The sequence below is a fragment of the Merops nubicus genome, unplaced genomic scaffold (genome assembly GCF_000691845.1).
Source record: "Merops nubicus isolate BGI_N331 unplaced genomic scaffold, ASM69184v1 scaffold10536, whole genome shotgun sequence".
In the NCBI taxonomy this organism is placed as follows: domain Eukaryota; kingdom Metazoa; phylum Chordata; class Aves; order Coraciiformes; family Meropidae; genus Merops; species Merops nubicus.
In genome coordinates, this window is record NW_008615623.1 from 57716 (window position 1) to 82731 (window position 25016).

Here is a 25016-nt window from a genome sequence, read left to right on the forward strand (position 1 = left end):
TCCCTCACATCATACACCGTGTTTCGTCTGGGCAACGTAATGTTCCCCCTCTCCTCTGCTCGGGGAAAACCACGACATTAAAATTGGATGACAATAAAAACAAGAAAAATGGGGTTAAAGACATAGCATTCTACATGTCTCCTTGTGTGAAACAGAAGAATAATGCAGACCACTGCACTAACACTGGTTATACACAGTTCTGTTGTGAAATACAGCTTCTTCTAACTTCAAAGTATAGGTTGGTCATCTGTAACATAAACACCAGACAGCTCAGTCCTGAGATTTTTATCCTCACAAACAGTCTTTACTCATATTATTTGTTGTTTTGGTTGTTTGTTTTTTGGTTGTTTGTTTTTTTTTTTTTCAGTTGCACTATGTTTGCTTATTGTACAATTACAGATTTTAAAAAAAAAAATGGCAAATTTTCAGTAATAAGCCCAGGAAGACCGATACACACCATAGAAAGGCAAGGTTCTAAATGTATGTATCCCTTGCTTAAGATGGGGATAGCTGAAAGGAAAGTAAACACAATGCAATGATGGACTAATCCAACATACAGTTCTTGCTTTAGTAGTTTTATGGACTTTATAAGGAGGTTTATTCAATACAAAGTGGCATTACAAAGTCCACTGTATAGTCTGTACCAAGAAGTGGTGAAATATCAATGTGTTTATAAAGTCCTTCCCATAATCATTTAATTTTAAAATTGAAATCAGGACAAACCATGCCTAAGAGTTTATCAAAGGTTGGCAGCACCACCTTTAATCACAGGACAATATTAACATAACCATGTCTCAGATGACCTTATAACACACCCTGGTACCTTCACAGCTTTGGTCACTGTCAAAACTGTGCTGTGAAACAATCTCACAAATAACTTAAGAAGAATAACTCTGTGTACTAAATACCTAAATTAAGGACAAAAATACTGCCAAGCTGTTCTGTGAACTATCAGACGATGTGCTTTCAAAAGCTGGATGTCCCTACATCAGCAAAAATAAAGCACGGTTTTCAGCTTAAGAAAGAAAGAAAACTTGAAGAACAAAATGCAGTAATACCTGAACCTGGTAACACCACCATTTGTGAATTTCTTCATCTGTTGAAAGACTATTACTAGATATAACCAAGGAAAACCATATGCCTGTGCCTGTAAAACTAGTATTACCATGCCAGTAACTTCCCGTGTAAATCCAGGCACAGAACCTGATGCCAGAGAAGCCACAGTAGTTGCAAGATGTGCCTGTATCTGTAACTCAGAAGTATAATTTAAACACTGAGGTGGCTAACTCTTTCACAAATTAGTCCTCAAATAAGGATTAATCACAGAGGTAGGTGCTGAAAGCATATTCAAAACACAGTTTACCATATTCTGATTAAAAATTCTCTTCCCATGTTTCCTGTTAGCACTCCTGTTAGCTGTCAATCATACAGTTTTTTCCTCACAGTAAAGAATCTCATTTCTTTAACATAAAACAGTAGTAGAGAATCTCAATTCCTAACCTTTGAAGGAAATACGAAAATAGGAAAGAAGAAAGAAATATTAATTTATAGCAACAACTAAACATACGTATTTCCTTTAAACTGGATGGGCGTGTAAAATAGGACCGGCACCAGCTTTCCAAAACAGACTGACTAGCTACAGTGTATTTGCTTTCTTTCATCTTGTCATGGCTCATGGTAGCTGTATACAAGCAGCTCTTGATTCATGACCATTTTACACAATTACATTTCACTTGGAATAAAAAGGAAAAAAACATACCAATAAATGCAGAACACCTGAATCATCAGACTGCCTGTTGGGCTTTACTGACATCCAGATTTTCCAAACTGCATAAATGTTGGATAAAACTCCTGCCTACACACTAACTGAAATGCTTGAAATGTGATTGAGATGATGACGCAGTCAAGATGCGGGACCCAGCACCAAGCCTAGTCCAGGACTTGCACAGCAATCATACACTTCCTATCCCTTAGAGGTGATAGCTCCACCTCAAAACTATTGAGTCTCCTTGCCCCACTCCTCCTCCTGACAGTCCTGAAATTTCATAGTGAGAAACAAACCAGCTTTCAACAGGATGTCTGTAGCTTACCTCTTGATCACACTGGTATGGAAGGAACTGTTGATATCACAGATATTAAGTAACTAAGCCAAAACATACGGACCATTTGGAATGTCCTAATCTCACATTATCACGCCTCTCTGAGATGCCATGTAGAAGCTCCACACTGTTTCAGGTTTCTAAAGGGTCTTTATAAAACACCTTTCATTAGCTACTGCTGCAAATGTTTAGCATCACTTTTTAAATGCCCAGTCTGTTTTATATTTACACATCCCTATTCTGACAAAAGTCTTTGTCTCTGGTACTTCACACATTAATTTCTCCAGCCCCTACAAACTTGTTCTCTACAAAGAAGCAGAGCAATCGCGTCTCTGTCTATGCAGAGAAGGAACAATTACCCTGTCTGCTCCCAGCCTTGTCATTCTGATGAAGAAACATGACTTAGTGCTCATATTCTTCCTATTGATTGCCAATCACAACTGGGAACTGTCTGAGTCATTCAGACAAAATTAACCTAAAAAGAGCACATTAATATTCGATTTTCTCCCATAAAACCACAATTCTATAATCAATGTTAGCTTTTTATTTTTATTCCAGTACAAACTTCTGCTAAGACACTGACTACACAGGTGGTCTATCCTCTCCCCCAGTTGTGACTGCAGACACCCTTCAACGGGCACACCTGACCAAAGGGCAGGCTTGCACACGCCTGTATGGAACATACACGAGCCATCCACGAGCTACAGCTTTGTCTCCTGAGGCTTTGAGGCACAGCAGGGGAAGAACACCACCATGGGCCAAGAGTTTGTGCCTACACAACCCAGAACTACTGGCCTTAGTTCTAATCAGCAGATAAAGGCTGCTCAGCAGTTGGGAATAAAAAAAAAAATAAATTAAACAGAGGTGAAGATATTCCTGGGAAAAAAAAAAATGCAGAATGGTCTTCAGGTTTAGTAAAAAGGAAATGAAAATTTTACATATTTGTAGATGACCTCTACACAGTCTTCATTTTATCAGCATCAAAAATGTTCACCTCAAAGTCTTTACTACATCTTGGCTAACTTTTCTAACATGGAAGTAAAATAACAAGCTCGAATCAAGTTCATGAAGATGCAAGTGTTGAGAACAAGGGCAAGGAAAGCTAAGAACAGTGTTAATATTCAAAACTCATCTATTCCACTAGGGCAGCCTTCAGCACAGGTATCTAAAATGGCACTTTCAAAAACATTTGTTCTTTTTCCAAATGACTGCACTTTCAGCCACTAGAAGGTAAGTAATATGGACCACTTAACAGCACATATGCTCCAACTCGTAGCACAGTTCCCAAACACCAGTCATTTGTGAAGACTGGGAAAAAGTGCTTTTCTGAACCCAGAAGTGTGCAGGTGCATGTGATGATCTGGGGCACTGCCGAGGGCCCTGCTTTATCCCACCTGTACCTTGCCTGCCTAGGACGTTTTCCTACCAGCCAGCAGCTGATACCAGGTGCACATGGAACCCTCCAGTTGGCAGGACTCATGCACAACTCCAGAAAACCCCAATCCTCCCTCGGGTTGTAGATCCCTGATGCTTGGCAGCTGTACATGCCACTTTCCTAGACACGTCTTCTCTGGAGAAGCCTGTCTGTCAGTTCTTCACATTTTTAACAAGAGATGACTTACAAATGAAAACAAATTTCACCTAGACAAGGAAAAGACTACTTTCTTGGTAACAAAGCTGGAAAGAAAATTACCAAGAAAAAGGTAAAAATCTAAAGCTATGGATAATCTAAAGTTATGTTTCATTAAAAACTGCATTTTTAACCACCAGTGTTTCTCTGTTTCAAGGCCAAGTTGGACACATAGATGATATAAATTACAAACCTTGCAGCATCCTCTCTCTTCAACCCATCAAAGCTCAGCTCTAAAGCTAAGTTGCAAGAGCACAGACTACGTTTTCACCCCCTGTGGCTGCTCAGAACAGTGCTCTCTCCACTCTCTTTCTCTGCTTTTGTGTTCAGGATAGGACCTCTCATACCCCCTGCTCCCAGGCTTAATAACCACTTCCTGGTTCATTTTATGGGGTAAGAATGTAGATTTTTGACTGATATATTATAAATGGCTATGACAACTCACATTTCCAATCCTGGGGGGCGGCGGAAGCAAAAGCAACCAAGGAGATTTAATAATTTGTCTCTTCCCATCACAATTCCTAAATGTCTAACATTCCTTAAAAAGTGGACACACGCCACCTGAAGCCCACAGGCACTGCTCAGCATGACTAATAACACTTCTGAGAGGCGGTATCAGGTCTGAGCCATGGAAGCACAAAATGTCCCTGTTTAGCCTCTGGGGGGAAGATGCAATGTGTGCCATCCCTGAGAAAGCTGCAGCAGCAAGCAGTCTTAGTCCCAACCAACGACCCTCTGCTTATCCCAAATTTTCTCTAGATATTCCTCTTCACAGTCCAGCTGCAGCAAACACTCCCACCCTCTTTCTCACACATGCATGCAATCTCACCCACGAATTCTCAGCCCACTTCCTCTAACTAACCAAATTATTTCCTCATTTTCTTTTGAAAGTTTGTCCTAAGATTCACATTCCCATGGTAAGACACGCATTCACCGTGGTACACCGGAGTCTCAGTGATGAAGCAGGACTCTAAACAATACAGGCAATTGTTTTGGGGAGGACATAAAAGAAAGAGAATTCCTAGCTAAACTTGACAGGTAAACAGAACTTGGGAGCCAGGATTTGAAAGAATAAAATGTGAGAGATTTTGAGGGTTGTATTTTCTGAAAATGAATCAGATCCCAGGCATTTAGGATGCTGTATCTAGGGCAAAAGTGAAAAACCTCTCTACACAGACAATGTAAAGATGAGGGTCCTGTTACACCAGGGGAAATAAGCACTCCTGTCCAATCTCTGCTCTAATTTCCTGACCCTCCAAAGGAGCCCTGCAAAATCTGATATATATCATATATAACTCAACAAAGACATTAACTCTAAATACCCATGCTTCACCACTGTTATGGGGAATACAAAATGAGTATGATGTATGAGATGGGTGGGCAAGGGACCTTCTGAGTCACTAAGTTCAGTATCTCATTACCACAGGTGTCAAACAATATATAACGCCTTTTACTAAATTTACATAGTTTTATCTGAAAACTAACTGGCTTTGGGATCCTACTGTTTTTTTTGGAAAGCCATTTCAGCATCTCCTCCTCTGGTTCTAGTGCAAGTTTACCCAAGTACACTTTATAAGTTTTCATTCCAGTGCCAACATTTTAGTTTAGTTTAAATAGCATTTTCATTTCCTGGCATTTCAAACCTTTTTTTCCCTAATGCATTAACAGAGATAAATCATATTTCAGTTCAGACTTTGTTTTTTTTCTAGGCTAAACCAGATGAATTCTTCTGGTCTTTTCTCACAAGATAGGCTTTTCCCAATCTGATTTTCCCAATCACCATAACAATTCTACTATTTTTTTTAACTCCCCCTTTTTTGTGTGTGTGTGGGAGTAACTGAAATTAAACATACAGCACGACAGATGAGTCCTCAACATCTTTGTTCTGTAATACCAATTTCAGCTGCGAGCAACACCCGCACAGAACCTAAAACTGTCTTTATTTCATTCATGCCCATCAGCAATTCCCAGCAATCCTACGATCAACAGAAACACCCATTTATTTCTCCTCCTCAGTCATTTCCAACTAATGAGTCACAAGCTTCTGAAACAGAATTATCTTATCCTTACTCCCCAAGTACATGACCTTAGACTCCGTACCACTCAATTTCATCCTGTTTCAGCTACGCCAGTCCTCAAGGTTCTCTGGTTCCCTCCACAGGAATTTCTTAATTTCTGCTGTATTGACAATGCCTGCAGATATCTTGCTATCAGTATATTTAATTAACTCTCTCCTAGTTCCTGTACTACAATTATGAGTTAAAACATCAGATTTGTCCAAGGGTGAATTTTTGTGGTATTATCACTTAGCTTTGTTTTCCTGTGTGCTGTGTGCTATTAACATAAAAAGTTTTACTCAACTCTAAATGGATTAGAAACACTGAATTTTCTTCCTCCAGAAAATCAGATATTTTGCCAAATAAGAGGTAATGGTTCGATATATCCACTATCTTCTGTAACCCCATCCTGCATTCCACCCTATTTCCTTTTATTCAAAGGCCTTGAATACTACAGATGCTGGGCTAATAAACCTATAGTTTTTTGCCTTTTTAAATAGAAAAAAAAAAGCAGACTTCTTTTTTGTGCATTCCAGCACCATCACACAAAAACAGACACCTGACAAGAATCCTAGCATAGAAGCTATCTATCTCTTACTTTCTACTTCACAATACCCTCCCAAATTTTGCTTCCCCCTTGGTCAATGTAATTTCTGTTTACACGCACATCCCCATTCTCGTTAACCATCCTGCCTTCTCTGAAATTGTCTTTACTGAAAATAGGAATTTATTCTCATTTGCCTGGTAAACCTGCAAGTTCTCTTTTTGGAAATTCTTATTTTAGAAATGTCTAAGCCGCACTTTTGCTCCATCCCTTAAAGCTGCTTTATTTTCCTAATGATCTTGCTACAGCAATTGGGTTTCAGACTGTTCTGCACTTTCACCTGAAAGAAAGTCAAAGCATGCTTCAGGCAAAGTCATTAAATATCTTTAAGAAATTATAACTTGTCCGTTTGAAATTAAGAAACATAAATACTTAAGTTGTCCATCTATTTACTTTAAAGAGAACCAATTCATGATATATCCATTCAAGCTTGTTTTCTAAAGCCAGCTATTCTGTAATTCTCACTATGTGCCAAAAACAAACCTGAAAGTTTCAGGTTATGCTCATTAAGAAATGAGCAAAAAATACATTAGCTGTCACATACAGAAGACTTCTAGAATTTTTAGAAATACCAGAATAATAATTAAATTTAGTAGTGCCATAGTTAACAATAAATCACTTGCAATAGACTAGTGGAGAAAAATAATTTTACAAGTTTGATTTCAAATGCTATTATTGACATGGTAAAAATTTCTTGTTTCAACTTTTCTTTTAACCTAAAAAGATGTAAATCCTCCAGCACTGATTTCTAGTTTCATAATACATCTTTTTCTTAATTTTTTTTTTTTCAGAGAGAGATGTGTTGAGGAAGCTTTCTGCAGTCTTCCAAATACTACAGATACGATGACTATTTATCTACCATTACTAAAAATACTCAAGAAAAATACTCTTAAGTGCCCCAAAAGGAAAGCTGGAAAAGAAAGAGAGAGAAAGGGTTAGATGTACTCTTGTTTATTTTACAGTCAGATTCAGGGACTAACATACTACTGAACACAAATGTGGAAGGTATGGACAGATGGAAAATATTCAGTGTATGCAGTTATTTTATTATATCGTTTGGTTTCCTGATATTACCAGAATAAGTCACCTGTTTCAGCACAGGCATGTTCACAACTTCTGAAGAGATGGCTCAGGTACCAGAAAGAACACAGATATATTGGTATGACACTCTTGCTTGGGTTAACATAATACCCTACTTCTCCATAAGTTTAATTATGTCTTACAAAGCAATGCATGAATAATAGCTACTCTGCATCCAGAAGCCAGCACTTAGCACTCCTTCAGAAAGAGAATAAATAGCAGGTCCCTGAAACACAGGTTACAAACTAAGTTATTTCCTCGTCACAGCCATGTTTGTAACATCTGGAAAATGTTTTCTCTTTTTTCTCTCTCCTCTATTATTTGCAACATACAATACATAACTGCAAATCATGTAAGCGTAGTGGGAGAGTCCATTTGCAAGGGTTCTCCACACTCTAAGTGGCATCTGCTATTGGTTAATTCAATACCCTTAATAAAATGTAATCCATTTTCTGAATTTCTAGCATTTTACTGAATCATTATTATTTAAGAACAAACATTTTATTTCACAATGTGCTGAATAGAACTGTGTTCACTCTACAGAGATAACACGGTTTTAAATACTTATTCTTTGATACTGGTAGGGAAAAATTTAAGAAACGGACCAAGAGATGGAAAATAAAAAAAAAAAAAAAAAGGTGGAGGCAAAACCACCATTCTGCTCTCCTGATCCTGAAAATGAAACTACTTGTAAATTCGGGTACTTTGAAACTGCTCTAAAAATAGTCTCTAACTGACTAGAATGGGCTCGTCCCTTTCCTTACCAAAGTATTGCATCAGCTCACTTTCCTCCTACTCTTGTAGCAGAAACACTTCTTTCTATTCATCATTTGCTCCTTCTCTGTCTGCAGATTACTATTAAGTTCAGTTCAAAGTGTTAACTGTTCGGTTCTTAATAATTATTATTTGAAGAATTTTGAGGCACTTGATTTTGATTTGATTTGCCTAAGCACTTTGTTGTATTACTCATTTATGGTTATTAAATGTTCTTCAATCACTAAAGAAAACTGATTATGCTTTTTAATTACATATTATTTACATCTCTGAAGAGTGCTGTCCTTCAGAAAGGACTTCACATTTACAAGGGAATGACTCATCACAGCAAGATTTGTAGACTTGACTGAAAAAAGAGATACCATTCACTGGAACACCTACAACATAACCAGCTGTCAGTACAGCAGACTCTTGTAAAACTGATTAAGAGACCTATGATAACGGGCTACCTTTGAAAAACAACAGGTAGAAGTGAATTCTCAGATATAGTGTAAAATAGCAATGGACAAGATCTGAAAGGGCCAGCTAAATAAAATACGCCTCCCAGAAAAGTAAGTGTGTCAGATTACAAAAGGGATTCAGTTGAAGATAATGAAGTGCATTAACTGAAAGACATCGATAACAACCCCACGCATGTTATTTTTCTGTTAATTCCTTTTCATCAATATTTCTGCTACAGTGGTATCTGGGCAGTTTTCGGAGACGACATTAAAAAAAAAGGACATTAAAGTCTAGCTATTGTAAAAGGTATTTGTAGAGATGGGTGTGAAATAAAACTCTGTAGTGAGACTCTACCGTGGCAGCAGAATGCTCTTTTTGTGCAGAGACAAAGAAAATAAGTAATGTTATCAGAAGAGGTAAAAAGCCTGGAAAACTACATGGAGTAGTAAATAAAGTCTATTCCAATAAATCTGATTTAACGGTGGGAAAAAAATACCTTATCTAGGTCACTGATGGCCAGATTACTCCAGGCTCCCAAAAAGTTCTCTGTAAAAGAAGTTTAGACTAGCTCCAGCATTTGAGAATATGGTTTAGGAACACCCTTACTTCAACAGTAGGGTATGATTCACTTTGATTCAGAAACTTGGTTATTAAAGAGCTTTGCATATCTGGCTACTAAAGCCATTACCTGTAAAGCAGAATCTGTTCACAGTACAGTGAGTCCTCACATTTACTTCTCTGAAAGCTGGGCAGAATTTTAATGTATCTTTGCTCTGAAATCTGCTAGAGCAACCAATGCCCATGCAATACTGCAGTTACAAAATTATTAAATTAATCTGCAAATAAAAAAAAAGTCTTGAAAATCGCAAAAAGACAGGGGAAGTAAGTATTCTATTGAATTAAAAAAGAGTGTTTCCATGATATGGTTCAAAGATGGACACCCATCATAAACATGAGAGATATCTAGCACTAAACAGTGCCTGCACAGCAAGTCCAGTGTTTTCCCTGGAAGTGTCACAAATTTTTGCATATATGAAAAACTGGTTAATAAAGTTTGGTGGAATCATTTGGCTTGCTGTGTAGATTATGGATTTACTTCAGTATCACAAACACAGCAGCTTCAGATAAGATTGTGTATGTCAAAAATTTAGGACATACTTAGCAAGTCCTGAGTATCTACAAAATGTGAGGAATAAAAATGCTGCCAGAAAGGTTCACGACAAAAGGTTCAGCACAGTTTTACTATTCACAAACATTCAAATCTTCCATTCACAGGTACAGACACTGTATCATCTAAAGATATGCTGAGCTTCACCAAAAAGTGCAATCTTTTAATATCCAGCATATTCTGACAGGGCTGCAAGGCTGTCCATTGGGAGATTTTGCTCACAGTTAGCTAAATACAGTCTTCCCAAAGCACAGGTACTTTATGAAAGCTAGAAAAATATTCAATAGCAAAAATCCAATCTTCTATTTATGTAGGCATAGTTCTTTAATCAACTCATGTTTGTTTTTTTATACTGCATCAAATCCACATGACAAAACATTTTGAAATCACTCATCAAGTTGCTTGTTAAATACTGCATGCTCAGAATTACCTTGAATTATTTCAAATGTTTGGTCTGATTGATTTTTCTTTCCTTTAGATCTGCATCTTGTGGTCAACTGAGTTTTAGGTCCAAGGAAGGATGGGGCTTCTCCTTCAGCTGAGACACTAATAAGGTCTATCTCTGTGGGTTCTCTGGCACATAGCAAGTTATCAGCACACGATACATGTTTTTCCTCAGGCAGAGAACTTTTATGGTCTCTGTCCTCCCACTTAGCCATTTAATCCCATAAAAGTTACAGGATCTTAATTATCTTTAAAAACTTCTACCTTGCTCCAATGTGGTTAGCATCATACCACTGATGGAAGAAATTCTGAGTAGAGGTGAGGGCAGAGACAGAAACACACATCACAGAAAATCAGATGAAAACAGGTTTTTATACAATCTAAAGGAGAGTATTATACCTTGCTAACTCTTGACATATCAGACATTTTCTGTGGTCATCTTTCCAATGTTTAACATTTTTCTTAGAATTCAAATATGTGCAGTTATGGTTTACACAAAAAAATACATCTTCGATGTTAAGTGGCAAGTATGTTTTTACCCTTTCAAAATGTAGAATGTGAAAATAAGCATCTAACAATAGACAGCAAATAAAAATATTTTTTAAGTTAGGAACTCAGCGTTTCTACCATTTACATTTGTATTGCAATGACTGTAATATTGATTTTTGAAAGATAAATAATCTAGCCAACACCCACCATACCACAGGAACAAAATTTTGGTTGCATATTCTCTTCAGTTGTTCTTTAAGTGCATTTCTACATCTTAATTATGGGACTAGTTAAACACACATAAAAGCAGATGCTGTGACACTGCTGAAGTACAAGGACCCTACAGAGGAGATATTTAAATGTATTCCATTCATCCTACCTGGGATTTAGGATTTCATATAGGTAGCTTATTCTTGCTCTTCTGTACATTCTCTGAATCTTGGACAAAACCCTCAAAATCAGAAGCTCCCATTTAGATAAGCAGTTTTCTATTTAAGTGCCTATGTGGACTGATTTTCTGAAGTATCATGTGCTCAGAAGCTTCCACTAAAGATAGCAAAAGGGCTAAGTATGAAGGCAGCTCAGAAACCTACACTTAGATTCTAGACATGCTGAAAATCATATGGGCCACATGACAAAACTGGTATGATCTTTCTTTACTTATGCTGAACTAACTCTTCTGACACACCTAATTTCTCACATCATCAGTACTATTAGCTAGCATTCCAAAAGTGTGGATTTGACTGAGCAGTGCACAAAGGAGGGAAAATGAAAATTTCACGAGCTAAAGAACTAATGAAGCTAGAAGATGGAAATCAGTAGCTTTGCTCCAAAACTACACTATTGCTCTGAACCACAATACTAATGTAGACACATGCTAAATAAGATTCAGGATCTCACAGTGGCTTCCACGTCTCCCTCTCCTCCTCCTCATCCCTGGGTTGAAATCAATCATTTGAGTTATTACCAGCACCTTCCTTCTCCATCTCACTGACTGATATTACAAAGCTTGTTAAGGAACTTAAGAGTCTTCAGAGTAGGAATAACCTCTGCCAGATGTTACTGATCTTAGCAAACAACTTCAGAAGTACATTGCAGTGAAGTGACAGTGTGACCTCTTAAGATTATTTCTGAAGGAAATCAGCCAAAAAATGGTTACTCACAGCTGCTGGCTTTCCCCTGTTACAGCCTATAGGACCTGGATTTTCATTCTAAACGTCCTTGATAGTGAAACTCTTAAGAGAAGACTTCGCATAAACCGAACTTTATACAAAGTTTCACGTTTATGTATTTTGCAATCTTGGAACACAGCAGCCAATTGTTTGAAACAGAAATGTGTGCATTATCAGCCCACTGCAATAACAAATTGTAAAAAGTGGTCAGGATCTGAACAGTTTTAAACTCTGCAGGAAGAATACCCAATGCAATTTTAAAGAAACTTCTGTAACCACATTTAGTGTATGGATTGCAATGCTATGTGTCTGTACATCATTTATACCTTCCAGATTATTTTCTGCAGTACTGCCATCCTACCAATAACAGTTTTTTTTTTTTCAAGTTTCTCTCATTAGATGTAAGACCAAAAGAGTTCCATTTAATTGAGCCTCTTCCTTTCTATGAAATACTCTTTTTTTTTTTTTCTCCCATAAGTAACATATCAAATAGTAGATGAACATCAGTGATATTCTAGCTGCTATGAACTGCTCCTTCTCCACAAAGGCTCCTCAGCACAATAACTGCCAGTTCGTATTTCAGTCATGGCACCTGTAGCATTTAGGTATATAGCACAATGACAAATTCCAGAAGCAACTATCATAGTTACATCAGTACAGAGAACACCAAATCCTTCAAGAAAAATGTGAAAAAGTAACATAATAAAGCACCTAAAAGCTTCTGTCAAAATGAACATTTCCAATGTAGTCACAATTCACTCCCTTGTTGCTTACACTTCCTGAAAGCAAGAATTACATAAATGCATGCTATTACATGACATTTAACTAAAATAGGCAGATACCTAGGAACGCCTATAATACCTTCAGGAAAACTATTAATAAGCTCATTTACCTGCTCACTACTACAGGACTGAAAAGATTAACTTGTGTTCTGGGCGAACAGAATCTAAAATAGGCGATGATGAGCCCAACAAGCCCATCTTGCTGTGAACACACCATCAAAAACTCTTGCCATGTGAACATGGTCATTTCAGATGTTAAGGGAGGACCAAGAGCTGGACATTTTTAACTTGATTTGTGCCCAGAAATTACCTATCAACTCCTTTTTCTCCTGGTCTGGCAATAAGAAACAAGTGTCCTATCTCCTTTGCTCACTTTGTTCCTAACAGAACTCCAAACCTTCTCCTATGAAAGCTGTGAATACTAACCCTGCCAGCAGGCTGAGGCCCATGTTACCTCCAAACACTCCTCACAAGGGCCTACGATAGCCCTTGGGCTGCAGTAAAGTGACAAAACCAGCAACCCAGATAGTGCCCAGACTGGCAACCAATATCAGGAAATTAGAAGGCATGTTCCAAAATAAAGCTGTCCATTTTTGCTACCGGGAGTGAAAAGTGCTGGCTCCAGCTCTTCCCCACTCTTCCGTTCACAAAACCATTCTTCCCTCTCAGAGTGACACCTGCCAGCCAGCAGCTATCTCACAGTCCTGAAAATTAACCAGTCCAGATGTAACAAAGAAAACAATGACAGAGATTCTAAGAAAAGAAGGAAATTTAAGGCTGGGATGTTAGCTTACATAAGCCAGGAAATTTAAAGCAAAAATTGAAATTTCAGTCTAAGACAGACACTTTGGCACAGATATTGCATGATTTTCCTTTAAGTATTGTCACTCAAGATCCTCACTCCTGGGTCTACACCTTCACAGTACATTCCAAATATATACAACATGCAGAGATGCCTTGAAATTCGGTGACATTTGCATTTGGACTGACATCTTCTTGTAATACGTTTGACACTGAGCACTTCTGTAACAAAGAACGGAGCCGATCGCAACCCAAGTCTCAACTACACATGAATCAATACGTGAACAGTTTGCTACAGCAATGAATGCCTCTGAAAGCAGCAAGTTTGCAGGCACCAGATGGAAGGAGAACATTATTGCAATTCCTGCATCCCATTGTGTAACAGCCAACAAAGCCGTTAACGCTTTCTAGTGATTTCTAAGCTTTTTAATGTGCTTTCCTCTGAAGGTGTTTTTTTGTGCCCTGTCAGTCTGCAAGCTAGGTTCAGCTGTCTAGGAAAGATATTTTATTGGCAAGCTATCAAGTAGGGAAAAGTATGAAATACAGATGGAAAGAAACACTAATGATAGTATTACAAAAATCACTAGAGGGACACAAAGCTTACGTCATGAAGTATCACCTACTACCTACAGCACAAGTCTCCCACCTCTCACAAGCCACAGTTTTCTCTCTATAGTACAGCCGTTTGCCTTTCTGCATCAGTTTACCACTTATCCCATAGAAACGTCTATCTCATGAGCTTTCACCCTGTATTGTTCTTTTTCAGAAAGCAGACAAATTTTATTTACAATATGACATTACATCTTCCTCTAGAATTCACAGCAAAATGGTAAAAGATGTTTGAGTCAATTCAAATTACTTATTTTTACTGCTACCACCACAGATTACCATGAGAAGCTACCCATTGAACAAAACACTCCCAGTTACAAACACCCATTATAAGCTAAGCAGCATATTTTCCTATCCCCAAACATACACAAACATTTAAACCATGTTCCCTTTCCTCAGAATGTGCTTTCAGTATCTTGTATACAGTAGAAGTGTCTCTTTTGACTTGTCTAAGCCATGTCTGAACTAGTCCCTAGCAAACCAGCGCAGAAAGATTACACAACATCAACAAGTTGAACTCAAGTAAAAAAATACCTGATGTGTATTAAAGACATATTGTCTTGCTCGTTCAGGAAAACACTTGTATCTCATACAAATTCATGGAACCAAATTCATTTCTGCTGTAAACTAGAATAATTTTTGAAACTGGAGTTTTCATAATCTCCTCAGTAGCAACTTTTAATACTCTGCTTTGGTAGCAACACGTGAAATACCAGTCCAGAGTGAAAAAAAGTCTTATTTTTATAGCCACATGTTTAAAGAAGATCTACAAAGACTTGACTCCTATGGTATAAAAGCAGTAGCTCCTCACCGTGTGTTTCCTATGAAGACGGATAAGTTACTGTTATCATTGACAACAAAATACTTCATAACTAGAATATAAAGCAGAAGTTCCTAAATCTCACTCAACTTCAACGCTATCTAGTTATAGCTAAAGGAGGTCAACTAGACCTCCAAGTCACACACTAATTGCACAGTGTAACTCTAGAATGTCCTTGAGGAACACCACATTCTGACCTCAAGTAGCTAAATTGCTATCTTTACAATATTAACGTAAAACAAGCAGTGCCTGCTTTTTAATTCATAAGGCCAACAAATAATAGTTGTGATACAGAAACACTTACCACACGGAAAACAGTATGTGACTGCATCTCTTTCCAGTAGGAAGCAGTAACTGCTCCTTGTAACAGAGGGGAGAAAAGGATTGTTTCATGGATCCTGAGGGTGACTCATGCACACAGTTCAGAGACAGTGACCGTGAGATGGTGTTGGGGAGCAAATAAAACTCACAGTTAGGCCTCACAGCTAAAAGGACAATAATAATAATGAATTTTCTACATGTGGAATTTTGGCCATACTGCCTAGTTCTCAGGAAGCCACTGCTCACTGAGGCCCTAAATCTGCAATATTCACTCCAAGCCAACACGACCTGTGTGTTGCAGGCAAATAACGCAAACACACTGAAAGTTGAATCGTACAAAGTACAGGCACTTGGCCAAAATAAGAGTTCTGCTTCAATACAGATGAGTACAGTCCCTAGAAAATTAGAGCGTAGTACTGTAATACCAGTACACTTTAATTTAAAAGAAACAAAGGAAGGCATATATGTGCAACACTGGGAAGATGAAGTATTTTGAGGTCCACCATAAAATGTAAAATGCTAACAATTGACTAGATTGTGATTTTGCTTCCTTTGTGGTAAAACTGTATTGACAAATACTACAGTGTCATGTTTCTTGTTTGTGAGCTAGTGTCATAAACATCTGAAAAATACAGTCTGGGCAAAAAGACAATGCTCTGCCCGGAGTTAGGGCAGCACATATGGGGCCAGTCAGACTGGCCCTGGAGCAGGCAAATGCTGAAGTTACAATCAGGGCGTTGCAGTCTCCCCTGGGATGCCCTCCCACTCTGGGAGGGACCAAACACAGCTACACCTAGCCCAGCATACACCACCCAACGTGCTGGAACAGCAAGGCTCATTCTCCTTCACTCTGTCCACCCCAGTTTGCCACCACCACTAACTCACACGATATGTATGGGCATAAAACAGGAGCGTCCCTCTGGCACCCCCATATCCCACAAGGGCCAAACCAAAATATAATTCTGTATCAATTCATTTCAAAAGTATTTCTACTGCTCAAAAATATCTTCCCTTCCCCTAAAGGTAGATTCTTGCAAACACACAAAGAACTGGTTTTAGCGATGCAAGAATTTTAACACCGATTTTCTTTATATTTAACATCACAACATGTCAGCTTCAACATACATACCTGGATGCATAATTCTTTTGAATTTTCCCTATCTCAGCGATTAATGAATTCCAAACAACTACCACCAGCATGTAACACGTATTCTGCTGAATCCTAAAGTGTATAGTCTTAACATGACAATGCACACAGTTTAGAAATGTGAGAGTAAAATTCAGAGTAAGGCTTGTGGGTCTTTTATGCATTCTAGGGAACTCTTAACCACACACCTGTCCCCATTTATTTATGAAACAAAATCACACTTTAAAAATGTTTAATTAAATTTTAACTTGAACAATTAAAAAGTTTGAAGACTTCAGTCCAGATGTTGGGTCGTTGGGTTTTTTTTGTCTAGATGTGGTAAAACCACCTATATAAATTTTTCAAACCAATTTTCCAGATGTTATGAAAAACACACTAAGTGGAAACAAAATAACACTTTTTAACATCTATAAGATAGGATCACTGGGGCAAATGAGGGAGCTTGCGAGTAACTTTTTCAGCAGCAGTACTAGTCTCTCAAAGTTCAGCTCCTGGAAAAACTATCTTCACCTACCATGGTCTCAGTGTGTGTTCCATAGGAAGCAGAGGTTTATTTATTGCAGACAGAAGACATTCTGATGGGATTATGCCATACCTTCAACTCTGGTAACTAACTGAACTGCCACATTTGTGTACTAAATCTGAATTACAGCAACTTCTTCTGGGTTTGATGCAGCATAGTGTGTCCAGCAGGATCAGGTATGTGATCGTGCCCCTGGACTCAGCACTGGCAAGGCCACAGCTTGAGGACTAGGCTCAGTTTTGAGCACCATAGGATAAGAAAGACCTTGAGGGGCTGGAGCAGGTCCAGAGAAGGGCAACAAAGCTGGCAAGGGGTTTGAGGAACATGGCTTATGAGAAGCAGTGGAGGGACCTGGGATTGTGAGGTGGGTGTTGGTCTCTTCTTCCAAGTAACCAGTGATAGAACGAGAAGAAATGGGATTAAATTGTGCTACAAGGAGATTTCAATTGGATATTAGGAAAATTTCTTTCCTGACAGAGTGGTGGGGCACTGGAATAGGCTGGGCCGGGGGGAGGGGGGGTTTCCATGAAGGGTTCAAAAGCAGTACAGATGTGGCACTTGGGGACATGTTTTACTGGCCATGGTAGTGTTGGGTGATGGTTGGACTTGAAGATCTTAGAGGTCTTTTCCAACCTCAATAACTGTATGATATATTTGCTAATAATAAGTGACAACTCTGAATACCAAGATAGCAGATAAAAAGTTGAAATCAACATAAATTAACATCTATAGTAAGAAACCACTTTTGGCAGTCATACAATGTTCTTCGTGAGTCCTCCCAAAAGCTTCATAATTTGTTAGTTTAAATATTTGCTCTGATATACTTTCTAAGATTTTTGAAAACATATTAGGCATATCCTACTGCTTTAAACAGAACAGCAGTTAAAGAATGTGCAAGAGAATTAAGATCAGAGTCCCACCATCCACAATGACAGTCAAGCCAACGACATGTCATCAAAGATGTTGAAAACTAACTCTAACTACTGTTAACAAGATTTGCCAGAATACCAGAGTGACACACAGCAAACAATCTACAAAGGTCTGTGCGTGGGAGACAAAATCTTTCCATGTCTCCAGAAACTTACAGAAGCAGAAGCATTTAGCCTGCTCCATGACTGCTGGGACATCCTATCAATGAAGGAGCTCAGAAGCAGGACACAACTGTGATTCTAATTTCTTCTGCCACCACAGCACGCTTCCTTTATTGAGGTTTCTCCAGCTCAAGGAAGGGGTGTAATGTCTACACCAAAGTTTCTTCCAGCCTTGATATTTCTAAGCAATGTCTCTCTTTTGCCAAGCCTTTTCATGTCAAACACAGTTAATAAAATCCATACCAGATTATTTTTTTGTGGCTTACTAAAGCCTCATTTCATTTTCAGATTAATATATTTTTAAGCAAAATCACATGCATCTTCACTGCATTTTGCAATACACTTTAGATCTCCTTAGAATAAGCGGTTTCTTGATTTACTTTTTACAGGATTCCATCAACAGTTTGGGTTTCCCTTCTGTGACCTGGCATTTGAAAGAGCTGCTGGTACACATGCTAGACAATGGAACACTAAGGAATTTGGAAGACAGCACCAAACACTGGCCTGGCTAACAGAGAATTATGGGGCACAAACATGTTCTGTGGCCCAACTAAGGCTGGCTGGCAACATTTTGGGCAGCATCACCAAAGGAAGATCTCACTCCCAGAAGACCTACTGGAATTGGAGTAGGAAGCCAAGCATGATGAAAAGGGTCTGAGCAGATCTGAGACAACTGAAATTAGAATACTTCCTTCCTATCAAAGCTACCAAAGCTTCCCACATCAGTTTCCCAAGGGAACACATTCTGAGTTGAATACAGATGCAGCATGATTTAATTCCCTTCCCAGAGCAATAGGGAAACTATCAAAAAGACTAAGGGTAAGTTTCTGAGCAACTGCACTCTCTTAGGCTCAGACCATCCCCTACAAAACAACCTTATAGGTGAGTACGTAATACTTTATGCCCCTTTACTAAAGCCCTTTCAGTTTTCTGCAGTGAGTGCTGGATTCCATCAAATGTATTTACATTTTTCTCCTTAAGTACTATTTGCTGGATTTTCACTTCACATGTTTTAACCATCCAACAAATACTGTGGTTATGCAAATGTTTACACTGAGTTCATCTTACTTTTGCCCCTAAAAAAAAAAAGAGTTGTCCTTAATTCTAAAAATACTGGATTTGTTTAGAGGAAGAATGATTAATAATTACTAAGAACTGTAATTTTCTAGTCATTATAAACTGAACAGCACAGCTGAGCAGCAAATCACACGGTGTTATGAAGTTTAGAAAAGACTTGTTCCCACATCCTCCCATCAGACAGATCTTCACCAACACTAAGGATTATCTGTCAGCAAAGGTGGAGTCCATGCAAAAGTAAATACATAACTTAATCAATGTGTTTGCGAAGCTCAGTGCTCATTTTCCAAAGGCAACATCAGGTATTAACAGACCTTCAGCATTTCCAACCTGCCTACTCCTTCACAAAGCAGCAATGGCTCTAGCTTCAGAAATGGTTCCACGCTGACTCACTCCTGCAATACCCAGGAGAGCTGAGACAAACCACACACAGAGAATTATTACTTCAAGTTATTGCTTCCCTTGAGCTATTTGAATAACAAACAAAAAGAATGCATAAAGTGAATCCAGATTTTCCTATTTCACTCTTTTAGAAACCAAGCTCTTTGAGGCAGGAGGACTATCTTCATATTGATTTTTGTACAGTATTTTTCACCTTATCAACAATTCACATAACAATAAATATAATTGTTTTGTCCTTGATTAAAGTGTGTCTCTACATAGCACTTAAAAAAACTGTAGTTGGATGACAGCAAATTCTGAAGTCTATAATGAAAGGCATCTTTTCAGTGCAGTTGGATACCTGGGCTCATAATAAAGCAAGTGAAATATGACTTCATGGTATTTGAATAATTTCAGTCATAGGGTGGAAAAAAACATTCTATTCACTGTGATTTACTCAAACTGGAAAAAAGAAGGGTGACTGAAAAGGGAAAAAAACCCTAAAAATACAGAAGGGCAAGGTTCCAGTTTCAGCGGGAGCAGAAGCTACTGCCCCACACAGTCAAGACACCAGTGCTACAGTATCCCTCAAAAGCAAGCCCAGGTTAAATTCATCAAACTTATGACCCCCCCACAGCTGGTCATCACTGCATCCAGTCTCAGTGAAGAGCTTGTGACAAACAACTTACTTGAACCCCTGTTACAAATTTGGGTAATGTAAGATTGTCAGTATAGAAATATTTGAAACATGTTTCCACATATAAATTAAGTTATACGAAAGAAGACAAAATTCCATGTTCATTGATACAGACCCTGACAGATCTCCTGGCAGGACAGATTTGATTTGGATCAAGAAAGAATATACACTGAAGACTGTTGCTGAATTAACCAGAACACAGTATGGTGGTTACACAAGATTTATGCTGTCTACAGAAAAGTATAGATGACATTCCTCTGGCATAAATTCAGGACAGCACAGAAAGATAACAACTGATGCAACACAAACTTAACCAGAACAAAATGGCAACTTAAAATTTTTCAAAGGACACCCTGTGTTTGTAGCAGTTCCTTGCTTTGCATCTCGTGTCATTTTTATTCCATTAGAAGATAGGCTGAAAGGCTTAGGAACTATTCAGCTCATATCCTATGGGCTGAATCCAGTGTCACTGATTAGAAGGATGTCCTCACAAACTTGGTCAGAAGTTTGTTTATGGTTAGTCACAATGTCATTAGTAGCTTCTGTTTACTGATGCAGATGTTAAAACAAACATCTTGATTAAACTAAATCCACAGAAATTAGGCAATGGCATTCCAGAGGAGCATTCTCAATCCTTTTCTAATAGTGATGGCAAACAGAAAGACAGGGTCTGCAAAAAACAGGATCCTCAGGCACCTGGTTAGACACATGACTTAACAATTCAGTTACTGCCAAGTATAAAGAGAGAAACCTTAAATTGCTCTAAGTAGTTATCAGCATTTAAGCATATCTGTGTTCAGATGCTTGGCTTTATAGTGCCAGTGTATCCACGTGGACACAGATCCTTTCTTAAATTTACCTCCATCTAGGCTTTCGTTAAGGGCCATTTCAATACAAAGAGTAAAATCCAACTCATGATGCTTATACTGTACCTACTTAAAGCCGTGACCCTTCTCACCCTACACAGCCTCTGTAGGAGTTCATAAAGTAATTCCTGTTCTGCCTAGGACAGCTCAGGAATTAGCAAGTGTGTCTGGACACTAGCAGATACTACAGGTTCACTGACACAGAACAGGATAAGGAGGAGGCAGTGTGAATTCTGCAGGCTTGCCAGTGAGCTGAAGACGCCATCAATTGACGACTATGTGCAAGGCAGAAGACTTCAAGTTCCAGAAAATGGAAGACCTGCTTCACAGTAGGTAACATGTCAGCTCTCTGCAGTAACAGCACAGCAGATCCCAAACCCATCCTCAGCTTCTGCTGTAGTCCTGCTGGTCCTACAGAGCAGGCTGCCTCCCACCACAACAGCTTGCTGCCCACCAGCTGATCCTCAGTGTCCCACAATATCTGCAACACAGGAGCCTCTGTGCAAGCACAAAGTTCCAACAGGAACTGGAATACAGACTCACACCACTGCCACCCCCAAAAACCATCAGTACTTTGGCATACCAGCACGTGCAGAACCATCACACACAAGGTCTGTGACTGCCCATTCTGACACCCAGTTTCACAAAGACCACAGTGTTCCAGGGCACATGGGTGCCAGTGTCAGGGTAAGGATTCCAACCACAGCTTAGGCCGACGTCATTTGCTTCAACAGCACACCCTTAAATCCTTCCTCATTTCTGGGGGGGGTGTTGATGCTTTCCAAAATACAGTCCTTAAATATGTACAAGCTTTACCATTAAAGTGAAATCTCAGCCTCAGTGTAGTCACCAGCAAAAATCACTATTGCTTTTAATGAGCTCAGATCTGTGTTTTGTTTTATGAGATTCACATGACAAAATACAGGCATCTACATCCAGGTTAACCAGCTAGCTTCCCTTGATCATCAGTGAAGAAAAACAGACACCTTCAGACTCATCTTCTAGAGAAGACACCTAAAATAGGTTGACTGATTTATACCCAAAAACACTGTTTTACCTCCTCAGGCTGAAACAAAGATCTAAGTGACAAGCTCTATATTGCAGATATCTAAAATAAGCAGAAAGAAACCCACACAGAATTTTATTCTTGGTTTTCAGATGAAAACACAACTTGTATAAATGGAATCAAGCATAGCACATAATGCAGACTGCTCTGCAGAAAAGACCAGAATACAGTTACTCACCACTCCTTCACTGAGAAGGCTGCAAATGTTTAGATACCAGACAACAAGATGGAAAGCTGTAAACATTAACTGTATGACCAATGACTTGAAATAAACTTTTCAAATGGTTTGATCAGGTTCAATGGAGATCTCATAAGATTTGCATACTTGATAATGTGATAACTGATAATTGGTTTTCTATTTGAATAAAGTTACTTTAGCTATTCTGTGTATTTTCTGTACTGTATCATTATACTTTAGTATATCTTCACAGATTAAAAATGGACCAGTAATAATTTTGATTCTCTACAGTTTCAACATCCTAACTGTACTCTTTACCACAACAGGACATAGGTTTTTTTCAACACCTCTCCCCTGCTCTGTCTTTGGTTCAATTACTTAAATGGGAGTTATATCCTCACTATGGACAATTTCCCTGTATTTCCACCCAGCTTCAAAAATCTGTCTTCTAATCCTCCTCCTAATTTCACCTTGCCTGCCAAAACTAACATTCTATTTATGATCTCTGAACTGGATTCCCAGGAACAGGAAAGAAAAATATTGAGGCCTCTTATGCCCTGTCATATACCACAGCACATTTCTTTGCCTTGTCTTTTTGTCAACACTGGTTGCTCCTAACAATGGATATTGATTACTCGGACCTTAATTTCCTTATTTTTCCTTTTTTGCTGTTACTAGTTAATTATCTTGAAGCACTGAAGGAGAAGATTAGACTACTGACAGATGGAAGTATCTCAGCAAGAGACAAACAATAGAGATACAACATAGAAAAATCTAGAGCAGAAGAGTAATTCTGAAACTGAAAACTGTGAAACAGGCAACTGTCAGATAATGGTCACAGTTTTTCCAAAATAAATTAAAACTCTTTCTAGAGACCCTCTAGACTTCAAATGTATACAAATAAAATGTGTACCTTTTCTAAGGAAAAGAATGCTAAATATTGAAACAAGATCACAACTTTTGCTGAACGCTAACCATCAGAAGGTATTTCAACAAGTTTTTGAGAGAGATTGCAGCAACTCTGTAACACCATGTGACTTATGGGTGCAACATGTATTTTTACAAAAACAAAACCTATTTAGAGAACAGACTGTTAGAACAGTGCCACAGGACTTTCCCTTTCAATACCTGTGGAAAAGAACATGTATCTTATACATGTACTGCTCTGCTTAAGCAAATTTATTCCCTCTACAGCCATCATTTCCATCTTTCTGCTTAGTGTTAAATATGAAGTTTTACTTTTTGTATCCATGGCACATCTTTTCTTCCAAATTATTGCTGTGCTTCTCTCTCATTTTCTATACTAAACCACTTTAACAGCCTGGCTACCCCTCCGTTTAATGAAGAATATAAATTTTACATAATTTCTATTAGGCAGTGAATATTTTTTTTTTCTTATGCATACTGTTATATCTTATAGCCTACATACTTTTCTAAGACCCTTCTCCTTCTTCCTCTTCATGTTTAGTGCTACTATGCAACAAGAACAAAGGCTCCTTCTCAAAGAGAATCAGCTGATCTTCCAGGCCTTTTCCGACCTAGGCATTTCTACGATTCAAAACACAGAAATCTTCCACCGTATTTCCAGAGACAATTATTAATATCTTGACAAACCACAGATTCTGGCCTGGAATCACATTTCAGTACATTAAAGACTGTTTGTTATTTTATTTCAGTATATTAAAGACTCTGTTTCAGTATGCTATGGGCTCTGATGCCTTTTTAGTGTTACAACACTTTCTATAGCCAATACTTCTTTCGAGAAGGACTCGCTCATTTTTTACAAGATTTCTTTTAAAATACACTCAGTAATGAAGTCTCAATTCATTACTAAAAAGTCACAATCATCAAAAGCAGTTTTGAATGTAAACAGTAATCTGTTCTTAAAAGTCAAGTCTGAGTGTACAAACACTGATGTAGTGACAATTAAGTGACAACCTCTGATGCATTGATATTAGCCTTCATTTTAAGAAACACTAGAGTTTAAATTAAAAGAAAACTTAAAAAGCCTCAGCTGCCTTTCAAACAATTTATATACTATGCTTATAATTGGTACTTGCCACAGAAATGCAAGGTAATGATTCTAAAGATTATATGGATTCAAATTTGTATAAAATCTGATGTATCAGCACTGGGCTTGTGAAATTTTCTCTCTTTTTTTCAGTGGATTAAATGAGTTGTCTTATTGGTAACAGAACCAGGTCTTGTTTCCAGCTTACTTCTGTCACATGAACCCCACCCTAGCTGTTCCTCGTTGCACTCTGAGGGACCAAGGTGCTGCTTTTGTCCAGTCCTGTACTTGAACCGACGAGGCAAACAGAACATAAAGATCAGAATTCTACCTGCCAGCAAAAGTCATCTTCATCCAGCCAGACATCTGCTTTCACAGAATTTTTAAGAACCAAATACTTTTTGATATCTACCCCTCTTTAAAACACAGCTGAAACCTCTGAGTGAACTCAAAAATCAGTAGAAAAGACTACATCAGAGACTAACAGACAGCGTGGTTGTTTAAAATGCCATTTCCTTTGGAAATCAGGCCAAAAGAAGACTCATTTCAGACCCTCCAACAGAGTCTCTGTGGAAAACAAAACAATTAAAAAAAATCAGTGTGCTGAGGAAGAAAAGAAAATGAATTGCTGCAGAAAAATTTAACTGGAAAACATACCATGTCCATTTATTCAACAGTTTATAATATA

General features: G+C 38.3%; 1 protein-coding gene across 1 annotated transcript in view; it reads right to left on the minus strand.

Moving 5' to 3' along the window:
- Positions 1-25016, minus strand: part of ATG10 (autophagy related 10) — an 82128-nt gene that overhangs the window by 51241 nt on the left and 5871 nt on the right. The gene's annotated exons all lie outside the window — the stretch shown is intronic.